The following is a 16826-nucleotide window of genomic DNA, read 5'->3' as shown; positions in this document are numbered from 1 at the left end:
GAATGAATGAGTCTTACTGAAGAGCTTTTATGTTCTAGGCTTCTTCCGGACCTTAGTTCTCAAACAGAACTATGAATAAGGCTGACCAACATGGCTCCTTCTCTTATGGAGCTCAGAGTTAAAACAGGGACTTGAACCTGAAACTGATGATCATAGGGAGTTAATGAATAATTACAACTATCTGGCCCTACACAGGCAAGAGGACAGAAGTCAGGCAGGTCTTAAAGTGGCCGGCCCACTGGAGTCAGGTGCGGGGTGTTATGGAGGTGGGTCCTGATTCCTGGGTCCTGCCTTTTTCCTCATGCCTCGTTTTGCAACAGAGATCTGACCTTCATCATCTTGGCTAAGGGGGTGACTGAGGACTGCCTGAGGGGAGGCGGTGACCTTGGCTGCTCAGCTGCAGGAGCCCTGCTATGCTCTGTCACAGCTACAGTGAATGCTGTCTCTGCCTGGAGCCCTGAGCTGGGCAAGTCTCCACTCATCAGCTGAATGCTCTGTTCCCTCCTCCCACACCATCTTCCCAAACTGTTCTTCCTGCTTAGGGTAGCCACTTCTACCTCTCATTGCCCACCAAAATCCTTTCCATACTTCAAGGTGAAGTTGAAATTCCACGTCCTTCAGGGAGCCTGCCTTGATTACCACCCCCACTTCCTTACCCGGGAGGAAGTGATCATTTCCTCTGCTGGCCTCATACAGTGCTCAGTTTCTACCTCTCTTGCTGCAGCGACAGAAGAAGATCATGGTGTGTGTTAGATCATTTATCCATTTATTCCACAACTATTTACGGCACCTACTATGGACCGGGGGTTGTAGACAAGGTCCCTGCTTTCTTGAAGTTTGCTTTCTTTTAGGAGAATCAGGACAGAAAAGTGAATAAACAAATATCTTCAGGTTGATAAGGGCTAAGAAAAAAGTTTAGAACAGAGAGTTTGGGGGTGGATTGTGTGTATGCTGGGTTATACAGGTCAGTCAGGGTCGGCCTTGCTGAGGAAGTGAAATTTGAGCTGAGCTATGAATGACAAGAAGCAGCTAGCTATGGAAAGAGCTGGAGGAAGGGCATTCCAGGTCGAGGGGAGAGCATGTGCCAAGATCCTGAGGCAGGCAAAAGCTTGGTGTGTTTGAGAAATAGGAAAAAGGCTAGTGTGATGGTCATGGGTGGGACGAGAGAGGTAAGAAGGCATCAAGGAGGTGGGCAGGACCAAGGTCAGCTTGGGCCTCATGGAGTTTGTTAAACATAAGGAACCACTAGACATTGGTAAGCAGGGGAGAGGTGAGAATTGACTGATGTTCATTCATTCATTCAGCGATGACACGTCTCCTTTGTGATAATACAAAAGGAGGTGGTAGAACACAGGGACCAGAGATGCTGCCTGTCCTCTAGGTGTACAGGGGAAACAGAGGGGCCTATGCTGAGTGAAGTCATCCTAAGTGCATGGTCTGGTTTTCTGCTTTGCCAATTCAGACTCTTGATCTGTCAGGTTCCTTTCGCCTTTGTTACTGGGAGAGTGGTACATGAGCCTCTGCTGCCATTAGCTGGGAGTATGTTAGAAATACAGACTCCAGGGGCCCACTAGACCCACTGACTCAGAATTTCTTCCCTGCATCGATTTGTGCTTACATTAAAGTTTGAGGAGGACTCAATCCAGTAAAGGTATGGAATAATAGACTCTTCCTAAACAAACTGAGATGGAGAAGGAAATGGCAACCCACTGCAGTATTCTTGCCTGGAGAATTTCTTGTACAGAGAAACCGGGTCGGCCACAGTCTATAGGGTCACAGTCAGACCTGACTGAAGCAATTTAGCATGCACATACAACCAAACTGAGAGGATGGTAATGAGTCAGATGCCAGCTTAACAATTCACTGCTACTAACCTCTTACATCAATGCATCTCAAAAGTTTAAAGTGCATGCATATCACCTGGGAATCTTGTTAAAATGTAGGTTCTGATTCAACAGTTTTGGAATGGGACCCCACATCTTGTGTATCTCTTAAGCTTTAAGGTGATGCTATTGTTCTAAGGAGCACAGAGCTTTGCATAAACTGAATGAAGGTCACAGAAGCCAAAGCCGGGTGAGGAGGGTAGGAGTGCTGTGGGCCAAGCTGGAGAGAAGGGTAGGGGCTTGCTTGTGCTGCCTCTCTCTATGACTCCCACAGTGTTATGATAGTAACTCTGTGAAATGCTTTCCATTTCGGAGAATAATCTGGGCATCAGAGACTGGGTTTTTTTTTTTTTTTTTCCTTGTCTGTAGCCCCAGCACAGTGTCTGGTTCATAGTCAGGATTCACTACATATAGACTGAATGAGGGTTGCTTTGAGCCAGGAAGGAAAGTCTGAGAAATAGTCTTTTTGATGCAGCATGTCTGAAGCAATCTTTGCTGAACCAGCACCCCTGGTACACTTTTCTCCAACTAATTCTGGTAGCAGCTGGGCATATTCCCCAGATTTGAAAACAGCTCCAAAAAAAGTCCTGCCTCTGGTTGAGATAAATATAAATCACTATCTCTCCCATATGGCATAGAGGTGGACAGAAGGTGTTCTGCAAACCAACAGGAGTGTTTGACCAAGACCTAGTCAACTTCAAAATAGAAACTGGAACTGAGTGTAAATGATATAAGAAGAAGGACAGGGGCATGGCCCCAGGAAATCAAATAGGCTGGCAGGACACCAAGCACTGGCAAAGAGGGAATCTGGCTGTTGAGCCTGGTGACTGTAAAAATGTCAGACCCAACCAGGATGAGCGGGCACCCAGGAGTGAGGGTCTGAGTCACCGCTAATGAGACATCAAGCCACACTCGGCTTTTCCTGCCCGCCTAGTGAAAACCGTTTGCTCAAATCCTGTTCTATTTCAGGAAACACCAGCTGTATCATAGGAAGTCCTGCTCTTTCCACATTAGAAACAAGAGTCACTTCTCTTTGCTTTTTGGATGCTCAATGACACTTGTCCTAGAGGGCACAAGGCTATTGTGCTGCTCATGTCAGATAGATAGGTACAGTCTACCCCAGGAGGTTAGGCAGGCAAGGAGAAGCTGAATTTGAGAGTCTTCACCATAAAGCATGGATTTCAGTCCCTCTGAGAAGCCTTAAAATGTCCTGTGCCAGCTTCCAAGTAAAGAGAAAAAAATCAGCTAGGTTTCATGCACTGTCACACCCCTCTTTCCCTCCCTCTTGTCCTCTGAGAGGTGCTTTGAAACCCTGGCCTCATCTTCCCAGAAGGGAGTAGAGATGCTGGAATGTACCCTCTTTGACAGGCAGATGGTTACTGTGTCTCTGGCATCAATGATTTCCCTGGGACCATTGCCAAGAGCTGCTCTTTGAGATGGGTTGGGGGCAGGCAAAATGAAGGTGACCTCAGAAGACAAGAGAGGATTTCCCCCACATTTGTCTCCTAGACTTGATTTAAAGTGTTACCATCAATGTGTGGTGATGGCTGCTGAGTATAGGATGCGCACACTGAGGGTTTAGAGGACAAAGTGTCCTTAAGGAATGGGGCTGCGTATTTTTTCCTCACAGAATACCTTACCATAGCAAGTTAGCTAAGGATGTAGGATATTCAGAAGTTTCTACAAACTTGCTAGGTTTTATTTGGGATCTTTGTGGATATTTCCACCAAAAGAACTTCTATAACATGTGGAAAACGAGTGGATGGAGAAAACAGAAAGAGGAAAAATTTTATTTTTGTTAATGAGAGGCATCACCACGTCTGCCAGTTTGAGATAGATTTTGGTTTCTTCCCATCCAAAAGTGAGGTGGATCAAGATGGGTCTTCAGTCATGATGAAGAGCAAATGTACAAATTTATTTAGTTGTTTGCTGATCTGCAGCTCACTGTAGCAGAACATACTGGTCTGGATAGAAACATAGGGAGTTGGGGTTTGGTTTCAGCTCTGCCATTCAGGTGCTGTTCACCCTTGGTCTAGTTGCCACCCATTTCTGGGCCCCAGCTCCTTCTGCAAAATGAGAGGGCTGGATTAGACATGATTTCCCAAATCCTGTAACTGATTATTACAATAATTAAATACAATTAAATCACATAGTAGATGACTGCAAAATTTCGTTATCCTTGAATCCTCTTGCTTAAGGGAAGGAGAACATCTCAGAGTAGTGTTAATATAGCTCTAACACCTTCTGAATTCTTCCTGATCCTACTTTTTTAGATAGTGAGATCGGACTTCAGGTTCAGTCTTCCTAAGACTGTATGTATGTATCCAGATGAGACTCTAATTATGTTGTTTTATTTTTGTTTCATTTATTTTTATGGTTACTTTTGTTTTTAAGACAAGTGACCCCAGTTTTCCATTTACAGCAATGATACTGAGTTTTCTCTTAACATAAGTGTTTACATAGTTGAGACCATCTAAAGAAATTTATGAAGGTGACACTCGCATATGCAAAAACCATGAGGTTCGTACTTGAATGATTGCATTTGGGAAAAACCCATCTAGATGACCTCTAAGTACCTTTCCATCTCTTGGGCCAGTGGATGTGAATGCCCTGGTTTCAGCACAGAGCATAATTTGTTGGCCTCCAACTGCCTTAAATGTAAGCTTTGTGTGTGCAGTGATTGTATGTGGCTTTATGGGCACTGTATTCAAAACATCTGTAACCACTGTGCCCATTCAGTGGGCAGCACATGGTTGGACTTCACTATATGATTCTGAAGGAATGAATGCATGACTCAGGGGGGAAATACTGCACTGTGGTATCTTTCTATGTTTTGTTGCAAAAGAGAAAGAACCTCCTTGCATTTCAGACTCTGTGGAACTGTGACAGTCACAGGTGGACACACACACATGCAAACATGCTCTATACTTTGAATGTTGAACTTTAACCTAAGTTGAACTTTTGTGATCCCATTGACATGTGCAGGACAAATTTAATACTATTTTTGTTTTAAAATAATTTGGCTCGTGACATCTTAGATCTTCTCTGGAAAAAGGCAAGATTTAAATAGTGAATGAGTGAATAAGTGTTTGTGTGTGTGTGTGTGTATTTGCTTTTGATTTTTGGTTTTTCTTGCTTTCAAATCTCATTGGCTCTCTGCTTGGAGTATTTTTAAATTGACTGGCTGGTTCAAACTGTGCTTGAAAACAGTTTTGGCATGGTCTATAGACCTGGTGTGTCTGCTGGGTTAGTGTTTGGGCGTGCCACCAAGCTGCTTTGGCTGGATGACAGTTTAAATACAGCCAAACAGCTGGTCCTGCCGGGGGAGACACTGGTGAGAAGATTCCACAGAAACAATGCCTTGGCCTAGGTACCCCTGCTCCCACAGGGGCATCTGAGGGTCCAAGGAGACCAGTGGATTCAGGGGAGCCATCACGGGCCCTCATTCACCTCTGTGTTCTTTTCCCTTTTCCCCTCAGAGCTGTCGATTGTTCTGACTTTCAGTCATTGGGAACTGCTGCTTCTGTAACCAGAGTTAGTACAACAGAGAGCAGAGATTGGACTTTCTCATCAGCCCCACCTCATGTTTCAGGTGAAGGCTTTTTCCTACATGGGGGAAGGTAGGGGAGTGTGAGGTCATCTTTTAGACAGCGCCTCCTCTGCTCCCTCAGCCAAGCTTCAGCTGTTTGGTTTCATTTGTTAGTTTCCTCTGAGGGCAAAGGAACATCGAGGGTGAGCTAAGTGGAAGCAGAATTATTGAAATGTAATGAAAAACTTCCTAGTTACTTAAACAGTGAAAATAGTTATTACAAAAGAACAAAGTGATTTTCTCCACAGGGCTGTTGTGATGAATTAAGACGCTGTAAGGAAAGCATGGCAGTTGTGTCCAGCCCATCGGATGCACTCCATAAATAATAGTTATGATTATTATTTAACTCCTTCCACAGTAACTGGCTGCTAGTGGGCCTCAGTAGATGTTTGCTGAGGGAACAAAGGATGGAACTGGCTGCCTTAGAGGGAGAAAACTAGAGATGTCCAAGCTGAAGATATATATTACCAAGTTATGGTATTGATACTCCCATCAAATATCAAAATAAAAAAATGGAAATGAGTTTGGAGACAGCACTTTAGATCTGTCACCCATCAGCCCAGTTGTTGTCCTTTAAGGTAAAGTGGCTTTGACTGGCCAAACAAGTCGAAGTACTTTCCATGTACTCTCCTCTTTCTGCATGACTGAGGTTGAAGTGAGCATATGCCTCAAATTAAGCCAACATGCCTTTAGATTCTAGAGTTTTGCAGCAGCTCTTTGATAGGGCAATAGTTGGGGGCAGTGAAGCAGGTGGGTATCCCCTTTCTCACTCGTGCTTTTCGAGTTTTTGAGGTTTGATGTGACGTTCCAAGGAGCCTGCTCTTGACTTAATGGAATATTAAGGAGTTAAGGTCTCTGAGTCATGTCTTCTGATAAGGGTTTCTGTTTCTCTTTTCCTGACCTAACAGTGTGATGAAAGTAAGCTGCCAGAACTCAACACTTGACTCAGGTTGACTGGATTAGAGAGAGATGACATATAGGATATTACTGAGATAATGAAGAGAATAAAATCCATGTGAAAGTCTCTTTCTGAGCCACAGTTGGTCTCACCCCAGATATTATTGGACTCCTAGTGGCATGGACTATATCTTGTGGTCAGCAAAATCTTTTCAAGTTCCCCAGTCAAGTGGTCTTCACATTCAAAAGGTAACTAGGGAGAACCATGATTCCAAAGAGGAAAAGGTCTCAGTTAGAAGTAATTGTATGACAGGCACATTGTGGAGGGGGCTCTGGCTTCACAAGAAGTATAAGATATCACAAAAGATGCTAATGGATAAAGGACAGCTTACTGTGTACCAGGTGACATGCTCAGCCCTTCATGTGGATTGTCTCTGTCAATCCTCTGAGCAGCCCTGTGACAGGTGTGTGATGGTATTATTAGATGCTCATGGTTTGTGGCCCCAGGCAGCACTCATACTCTGCTCATGAGTCCTGGTTTCTCTCTGGGAGTTATATTCCTCTCTGTTTCTGGTCTTGTTGGAATGGTAAATCAGCTGTCTCTCTTTCTCACTGTGGTACCCGAGGTTTCTTCAAATCACACTGTGAAGGCAAGGGAAAGTCCAGTTGGAATTTCCTTCTTCCAGAACTTGGAATCCTGAGCTTATCATTTGAGAGCAGAAGAATTTCTAGGACTGGATGATAGCTCCATTTCCTGATGGAGATTGCCAGGGAACTTCTGTTCCTGCTCTGCAGTTGTCTCGAGCCTTCTCTTCTCTCCCCTTTTGTGAGCAGCCCCACACCCTCCAGTGAATGTGAATGGTCTTGAGTTCCAGTCTGTTTGCCTCTAGACCCCAGGAATTTAACCTGGAGAGAACCTCTCTGTTTCCTTGAAGGCCAGAGGTTCTAAGAGGCTCTGATTCTTAAAGTCTGAGAATGCACGATTCTAAAATATGATTAATGCCTTTTCTGTTCTTTTTGAGCTGGTCAGTATTCACACCTGTAGGTCCTCCTCCCAAGGTAGCTGTTGGTCTGAGCTGTCTGCTGAGTTAGCAGCAGAGTGGGTGTGTAAGGGCTTTTAGTCTCCAGCACAGCTGACAGAACACATCCCTTTACTCACTCTGGCTTCTGCCCACAGGCTCCTTGCAGTTGGCTCTGCCTTCCTGATCTGCCTGCTTGTTCACAGACCTGGGGTTTATGATTCTTGTAGGATAAATCTGCAGGCCACACGGGAAAAATCTGAACTTGAGCAAAAAGGGGAAGAAAACAGCACCTTGGACACTACTTTAGAGTTTCTGCCCTGTTGACAATCCCCAGAGAGACCTAGGGATGGTCTATCCACTAAGCAGTAATGACTGGGATCTCATGGCAGCTTTGAGAAGCACTTCACAACCCATCTGCAGAATGAAAAGTTAGAAATGTTCCACCATATCACCACTAAGTAGATATAAACAGATATTCACCTTAAGTGGTCATTCATTTCCTCAATGCTATTCTTCATTCAGTGACATAGATAATTTGAATTGTGTGTGAATAGATACATTTTCCCCATTTGAGAATCAATAAAATTATTTTAATTTTGGACAAAAATTTAGCCCAATATTCGCTGAGTTGCCTTTTGCCAAAAAAATACTGCTTACCTTTGGGTATCCTATAGGATTCTTCAGTATAGGAGCCTTAGCTTCTCCATGTGATCTAGTTACAGTGGCTAGCTTGGGAATTTTCAAACTTTTTTTTAAAGCAATGGAATCATTTTTTTCAATCATAGTTTTATGTAGGATTATAATATACCAAACAGGTATGATAGAACTTCTCTCTTGAAATGACCCCTGACCTGTGACATCCCCCTTACTTTTCCTACCTGGGTCGCTAAGGCAGCTCCGAAGAGTCACAGGTGCTGAGGAACCACTGGAAAACTACTGACCTAATTTGAACCGAAGTGAGCATGGGACAAGTGGGCATCTGAACAGGATCTGGGCTAGAACGTTCGCATTGTTCTTTTTCTCTCTGTCTCTCTGTCCCTGCCTGGCGCACCCTTCCTTGTCCCAAGATTGGCTGAGGGGAACAAGGGAAGGGTTTTGAGAGATGAGAAAGGCAGGCCAGTATATCCTTTAAAGCTGAGACTCCAGGCAGAAGGTGGGAAGATGGAGTGCTGAGCTGGGCGAGAAGAGGCTCCCAGAAAATTCTCAGACTCCCTCAGGTGGACAGAAACTAGGAGAAGGGTAAAGAAGTTAAGAACAGGTGAGGGCAGCAGCTAAAAGACAGTCAAGGACAGGGTGTCACATGCTGAGCTGTCCGCAGCCCAGGGTATTTACGTGATTCCCGGGCTTCCTCAGACTGGGGTCAGACACAGCATAAGGGTGTTTGTACCAGAAGTGCCTGGTTCTTTTTGCTTTGTGTCTGTCCTCCTTGCCTTACTTCTAGGGGCCTCTAGAGAATATACCCATGATTGGAGCCTCTGAATTTGGGTCAGTGAAAGTCAGAAACTGGCCAAGCCAATGTAGCTATGATTTTATGGTTTGCAAAATACCTTTCTATACATGACCTCATTGCTTCTCTGAGGTATGTCGGGAAGGTGTGTAAGAGGAATGCTACACAGCATCCAACGTCACAGAACACTGCAGATTCCACCCCCATGAGAAGGCAGAGCATTAATGAGGTGGGGAGAGGAAAACGTTACAGACAGGCTAATTGCTGACTCTCCTGTGTATGGCCTCCCACTTAGGCTTGGCCACCCGGCAGGATGGTAGCGGTTATACATTCCATTCCCAATAGGTCAGAATGGCTTTGTGCTAAGTTTCCTGGATCGTGTCACTCAAATGTGTCATGTGTACTTGGTAGTCATAGCACGTTGCTCAAGAAGGGTGATCTTCTAAGCCAGAGGTCACACACTGTCTGCACCCAGTGGGTTTTGTTTGGTCTGCATCAGATTAAAAATTTTGAATTAGTTCCCACCACTAAAAAAAATTAGAAGATATAAACATCTGCATTTCTGGTTTTCTTGAAAAACTGGAGGATCTGACTATGTTGATTTTTTACAACAGCCCTCTTTCCATGAGTCATGTATTCTCCACACCACCAGAGACCCCACCAGCCTGCTTGCTTCTTTATGTGCCTTGAGTAGGCCCATGGACATTTGGGTTTGAGACCCTTGGCCTAGGTTTGTGTCTTATGTAACTTGGCATAGAGAACAGGGGTTGCAAACTATGGTCTGTGAGGCAAATCTGGCCCTCCACATGTTTTTATAAATGAAGTTTTATTGGGTCATATTGGCTGCTTTCATAGTACTCAATGCAGTGGTTACTTGCTAGAGAGATCTTAGTGTCTGCAAATCCTAAAATACTTTCTATCTGGCCCTACAGAGACCCTATCTGACCCCTGATCTAGACCATGTTTTCTAAACAAAAGTTTTCACCTATCAGGAATTCTTACCAGTGTTCTAAACTAACTTCACTTTCTCTCTCTCCAGACTTTATTTATAACCTACCAAACTGACAGGGGAATTTGGTGACCGGTTGTTCCCTGGGTCTGGGGTATTAGGAAGTCATGCAATGTCAGTTTCAGTGTCTGGCCATGAGGCAGTTGGCTTCCTTTTATTTTCCCCTCATCTGTCATGGCCTTGGAAAAAGAACAGCACTACCCAGAATTACTGACATCCTGCTCTGCAGACTCTGATTATCCTTGCAATTATTAATTATGAGAACATTAGTTTACATGTATGTAGTGAAAGTGATCAACTCCACAGGATTCCTGCACCTTTTCTCACATTTCCTTCTCAAGACTATCCTGCAAGGCAGGTCAGTTGCCCACTCAGCAGCTCTTCTTCCTCCCGTCTTCCTTGCTCTAGAGCCCAGCTCTAGGTAGTGACTGAAAATGCCAGCATCTTGCCTTTTGGCCTTCTACAGTGGCTGAGAGGATCACACGCTCCTATTCTGGCTAATAACAGACAAGGGAAGTCTTCCTAGAGGCTCTGAGGGAATACTTTCCTTCCTCATAAGAAAGTGACACGTGGAAGAGAGATTTCCATGTCCCTTCTGTTCTGTTTGTGGGCGTGGCTCTGTGAAGATGTAATGCTTGGAGCTGCCATAGCCATCTCTGGATATGAGGAGAGGCGTCAGTGATATGTGGAAGATGTTGGGAGGAAGAATGAGACAATCCTGAGTTCCTGGGGACATCCTTGAGCCTGGAATCATTGTCTTCCAGATGGTTCTCATTGTGAGAGATACTAACAAAAGCTTCTTGTTAAAGCCACTTTGGGTCAGATACTCTGTTATTATATAGGCCAAAGTATCTTAATTTGAATGATCAGCTATTACCTCTAGTTTACATAATTTTTTAAAACTAGCTAATATATATTTAGTTCTTACTATGTGTTAGGTATTATTTTGAGTTCTAAATAGTGGCTCATTTAGTCTTTATAATGACACTAGAAAATAGATATTATTCCATATGATATCACTTGTATCTGGAATCTAAAATATGGCACAAATGAACCTATGTACAAAACAGAAACTGACTCACAGACATAGAGGACAGACTTGTGGTTGCTGATGGCAGCGGGGAGAGGGATGGACTGGGAGTTTGGGGTTGGTAGATGCAACTATTATATACAGAATGGATAAACAGCAAGATCCTGATGTACAGTACAGGAAACTATATTCAGTACTCTATGATAAACCATAATGGAAAAGAAAAGAAAAGGTTATATATGTATAACTGAGTCACTTTTGCTGCATAGCAGAGTAAATCAACTAGACTTCAATTTTTAAAAGTACATATTATTATCTCAGTTTTATAGAGCAAAAAAATGACACTTAATAAATGCTAATATTGCATGAGGTCACATACCTGGTAAGAGACAGAGCTGGAAATTAACCCAGTCTGGCTCTGGAGCCCATGGGCTTAATACTGTATTGTGCTCTCTCTCTAGAAGAAAAGAAAATGGTCTGCTATCTCACAGCATCTGGTGTATCCCTTAGCTTGGGTCAGACACTGGAACAGACCTTATACTTGTCCATCCTCATCAGACAGTGAGTGCTCCGTCACTGTCCATCCTCATCACTTGTTACAGCTTGGATCTTAGTGGGTGCTCAGCCCTCAGACTGGATTTCAAGCCCGTTTGCTGCTCACCTGCTGCTCTTTCTTTCCCCTCTCAGCTGTAGGCATCAAATCATTGCCAGCCTAGAAAAGTGCAGGAAGGCACCTTGTGTCCTGTATCCTAATGAGGGACATTTCATGGTCACCATGGATACATGGATACTGGATTTGAAGCCAGGCAGAGTCAAGTTCAGTTATGGCTCTGCAATGTCTAGCTGTGTTACCATAGGAAAATCCTCTCCCCTCTCTGAACCTCAGTGTCCTTTCTCTTAAATGGAGTAACAATGACCTATCCAACATGGTTGTTTTGAGTACTAAAATGATAGCAGTATAAAATGCTTAACAAAATACCTGGCATCAAGTAATTGCCCAGTTAATGGTAGATACTATTATTGGTAAGGTTGCTTTTTTATTCTTTTTTTAAAAAGTCATTTTGTAAGAGCTATCTTTAAAAAAAAATCTACTTGTTTATTGGGTGTGCTGGATCTTCTTTGCTGTACGTGGGCTTTCGACAGCTGTGGTGAGAGGGGGCTACTCTCTAGTCGCGGTGCACAGGCTTCTCATTATGGCTTCTCTTGTTGGGGAGCACAGGCTCTAGAATGAATGGGCTTCAGGAGTTGTGGCGCCCAGGCTTAGCTGCCCCATGGCACGTGGACTCTTTCCAGACCAGGAATCAAACCCGTGTCCCCTGTATTGGTAGGCAGATTCTTAAGCACTGGACCCCTAAGGAAGTCCTGCCTTTTTTTTCTTATTGTCACTATGAGGCTGTTTGTGGAACAGCATGTCTGTATGAGGTAGACCTGAAACCCTGGGAATATAGGAGGGGGCTCACTCTGGTGGTGACGTAGAAGTCAGGAGAGCAGGATGCTAGCCTGGTTTGGGGATATCAGGGCCTTCCCTTTCTCTCTTTGGGCTTAGGTTTTCCCACGTGTCAAATGCATGTATTTGCTGAGATGACCTCTAAGGACCTTTCCCAGGCCAGATAGGACACACTGTGAGATGTACCAAAGACATGGGCCTGCTTTCTCTCCAGGACTCTGCACAGCTCAGGAGCTATTACCGTCTCTGAGAGCCCTGATTCAGTCTTCTCCAAAATCAGCCGAGGTTGTATATGGGTTTCCAACCCATCAGCCACCAGCATGACCCAGTGCATGGCACAAGGTGCATGGTCAACAATTCTGAGTTGGATGAATGAATGAACTCCATTGAGTGAGTGAGTGGCACCTATGACCCCTGAAGTTTGGGCCAGTTGGTTTCTTGTAATATAAATATTTAGAATATAACCATTTTTATGTTTTTTGGCAAGGGTGAATCACTTAGTCATGGTCATGGCCTTGAACTGAACCAAACTGTGAGCCAGCACCAGAATAAACTGCATTCAACCACTGACCTCAGAGCCAAAGGGAAACTGACTTTCCGTTGACCCACGAGCCAGTTTTGGTTTTGCAAGAAAAAAAAAGATTATGAACAATCCAGTATTTAGCAAACCCTGTCTCCTTCCTTGAATTTTCTTCTAAACCCTCAAACTGGGACAAAATTAGACCCTAAATAATCCCTGCTTATATTATTGCACAATATACTCAAATAATAATAATGTTACCCAACACTTGCAGGACAATTACTTTGTGCTAAGTGCATTATCTCATTTAGTCCTGAAACAAACCTATAAAGTAGATAGGTTTATTTTTGTTTTACAAGTGAAGAGAATTTGACAGCTAAGTAACATTTGCTTATGTCACATGGCTATTAGGAGGCATGGTGGACATTTCAATAGAAGTCCACTGGATTCCTCGGCATCAGTGACAGTATGTTTAACGAGCATATGCTAGGAGGCAGTCAGTGGACTGAGCGTTTTGCATGCATATGCTCAGTTAATCCCTACAGTAATGCTGTCTGCAGTGCATTATTATCTCCATTTTAGCAATGAAGAATCAGAGCTTTTGGGAGATACATAACCATCCTATAATTTGTGTGTGGTGGAACTAAGTTATCATTGTACAATGGCAGAGTTCAGAAAACTCAAGGGTAATAAAGAGGGAGAGACGTTTTCAAAGTCATCATGAATCAGTGGTTGAACTGGGTCTGGGTTTCATTGAAGACGTTTTCCATTCATTGCTGGGAGGGTGTTGTTCAGTAACAGTGGGAGGGGACCTGCCATATGGTCGATCCACCATGTCTCCTGCCCTCACAACAGGCAAGAGAGTTCAGTGGAACAGAGCGCGTGCTTTGAAGTCAGACCTGTGTTCACATCACAGCTCCAAACTAACTTGCTGGATGACCTTGGGAATAACACTTCCTTTCTCTGAATCTCTGTTTCCTCTTCTACAAAATGGCACAATAGCCAGGCCTGCTCCTGAGCTTGCAGAAGGAGTAAATTAGAAAAGGAACATAAAGCACGTGGCACCGAGACCATCACACAGTTAACATGGATTAGCTGTTGTTATTGTCATTGAAATGATCCACAGCTGAAAGAGGTTTGAGAACGGCAGTTCCACATGGAGAAGCCCTGAAATCTTCTTCACAAGGACGATTTCTTATGGTGGAAAAGAGGCCCAGAAGCTGAAGAGTGTCTGACTCTATAAGAGACACATATGTGTTTGGGACATACACACACACACATATGCACCTGCATGCCTTCACACCTGGACACACATCCTTAAGGCATATGTGTGTGCACATTCATGCATGCATGCACATGCATACATGTATACACACAATATGTGGGCTTTCCTGGTGGCTCAGAGGTAAAGAATCTGTCTGCAGTGCAGGAAATGCAAGTTCGATCCCTGGGTCGGGAAGATCCTCTGGAGAAGGAAATGGCAACCCATTCCAGTATTCTTGCCTAGGAAATCCCATGGACAGAAGAGCCTGGTGGGCTACAGTTCATGGTGCTGCGAAAGACTCAAACATGAGTTAGTGACTAAACAACAGTGAACACAGAAAACATATATGGCACATACATGTTCACACATACACACACTACACCTATGGCTGTACATGCTCATACATGTTTGCATGTACCCACATGTGTGCATGCACATACATCACATGTACACACACTCCCACTCTACTTTGCCTACTTAACACCTAACTCCTTTAGCTTTCAACCCAAAGGTCACAGCCATGGGGCAGCTGCCCTGACCTACCAGGTAAGGTTGGGCCACTCAGGCTGTGTTCTTAGCACTGTGCATTTTTCCTCTTCAGTTTACATCTTAATTGTCATTGAACAATTGTGTAATAAGTTGCTTAATTTTGGATTTCTTACCAGAAGTTGTTCTGCAGAGGGAAGGGACAAATTCTGACTGTTTTCCACTGGTGGAAAGCTGCTAACATAGCCTGGCTGATAGTAGGCTTTCAACTATGATTGAACAGGACCACCAGGTTCCATTTTGCATGTAAGCGGGAGGATAGCTGATTCACTGTGAGCTACCTTGGATGAGTTTTTGGCTTTGGGTCCATGATGGATTGTAGGCTCACCCAGTGAAACCCAAGCCTCAGAATGCTGTGGAAGCTGGTTAGAAAGAAAACTCACCTTTCAAATGTGTTCTGAGTCACCAGGAAAACAAGTGTCAGCGGTGGATGGAATGCTAAGTCTAAAACGTAGACATCTCCTTGCTACTTCTCACTCTGTTTTCCCTGGGAAGTGAGGGGAAACCAGCAGCTGCCACAAGTAATAAGGTTGATGAATCACTGCCTGGGCTGGGTCAGAGCTGTTTTCTTTCTCTCAGGCTAGACGATAGTAGTGAACAGGCCCAATTAGACATAAAGAGGGCAGAGGATGATGGGCTGATGGAACTGAAGAAAGTAGAGCTGGGAGGTTTGAATAATTTATTTTCCTTCCTTTATTTATTAAAGGAATAGTTCTGGGCACCTTCTAAGTGCCAGGCACTGGGCCAGTTGCTGGAAATTGGAGAATTAGGAGAAAATGAGATCTATGTGGTCTTTGGCCTCTGGGTATTCAAGCCTACTTGAGAGATGGACAAGACAACAGGCAATCAGAAGGCAGTGTGATCAGTGCTCCACTAGGGAAGTTTGATAGATGGGGGTTCCAGGGAGAATGGGGATGGCTTCTGCAGTGGAAGATCTCCAAGCTAAGCCCTGGAGAAGGACCACAGTTATCCAGGCTGGGAGAAGAGGAAAGAGTAGTGTGAGTGGAGAGAAGTGTTTGCGGGCAGGCCCCAAAGGGAGAGAGGGCAAGAGAGATGGCAGGAACTCAGTGCAGCAATAGCTGGTTGGTCCTGCTGTGGGGGCCTGCGGGCAGGGTCCATGGGATGCAGAGTTCATCCGCGTGGACTCGGAAGCCCCTGTCCCCAGGGTGTGGCAGATGTATCCTAGGACTGAAGTACTCATAGGCTGGAAGAGGACCATTCTGGGGACAAGTGGAGTCCATCAAAGGGGACCAGAGCACCTGGGGCAGGGATCTCCTGCAGACCTGAGGATTCAGGGTGTGGGGGAAGGAGCTTTGCCTTCCACTGGCTACGTGACTGACCATCCTCTGGGCCTGTTTTCTCACCTGTCACCAGGGAGGCCCAGGTGACCTGTCAAGTACCTTCCAGCAGCTACTGCCTAAGCTTTCATTAGGTTGAATGAGCTGTGTGCTACACCACCACCCCCATCCCCCACAGCCACTCTCTGCCTCACCTCCCATCCCCATAGCTCTTTCTACCCTTTAGGGTCCACCCTGGCCACCTGGGCCTCGTATTCTCTATCACTACTCAGAAGCCGTATCTTACAGGCGACTCACGTCACATCTCTGGGCTTCAGTTTCCACACTAACAGAAAAGTGATGGGGGTGATAATACCACCTACTTTTTCCTGCTCATCTGGTGCCCTTCTCCACCCAGGCCACCTGGCCTTCTCTCTCCAGCTATTTCTTGCCTGGAATTCTTTGCCTCTTTCTCCCACCTCCCTCACTTTTGTCACACTAATTCTTCCTTCTATTTTCAAATAGAAGCTTATGCAAGATTCCTTCACAGAAGTCTTCCTTAAGGGGGTCCATCGCTTGCTGTATTCCACTTTAACACTCTGTATACTTCCTTCTTAACACTCATCATATTGGTCCTTCACCCAGTTGTGTGTGATACCTGAGTATTTCCCTTTCTGAGGTACAAGCAGGGGCAGGGAATATATCTGACACCTGTCCTGGGTGTATAGTAGGCCCTGGGTGTGAGTTGTTCAGTGGATAAATGAATATCTTGATGGATTTAATATATTTCATACATATGTAAATTATTAATTATACTCAGCCAGGACTACAAACTGGCTTCAGTTTTCAAAAAAAAAAAAAAATCACAAAGTTTAGTAACATGTTCTAGCCACTA

The 16826-nt window shown here is 44.5% G+C and overlaps 1 long non-coding RNA gene across 2 annotated transcripts in view; it reads left to right on the top strand.

The window, feature by feature from the left end:
• Positions 1–16826, top strand: part of LOC110143954 (uncharacterized) — a 178926-nt gene that overhangs the window by 26964 nt on the left and 135136 nt on the right. The gene's annotated exons all lie outside the window — the stretch shown is intronic.

This window comes from Odocoileus virginianus, chromosome 3, assembly GCF_023699985.2.
Source record: "Odocoileus virginianus isolate 20LAN1187 ecotype Illinois chromosome 3, Ovbor_1.2, whole genome shotgun sequence".
Taxonomy (NCBI): domain Eukaryota; kingdom Metazoa; phylum Chordata; class Mammalia; order Artiodactyla; family Cervidae; genus Odocoileus; species Odocoileus virginianus.
Note: the sequence above shows the minus strand (reverse complement) of the source record. Positions and strands in the feature narration are given on the sequence as shown.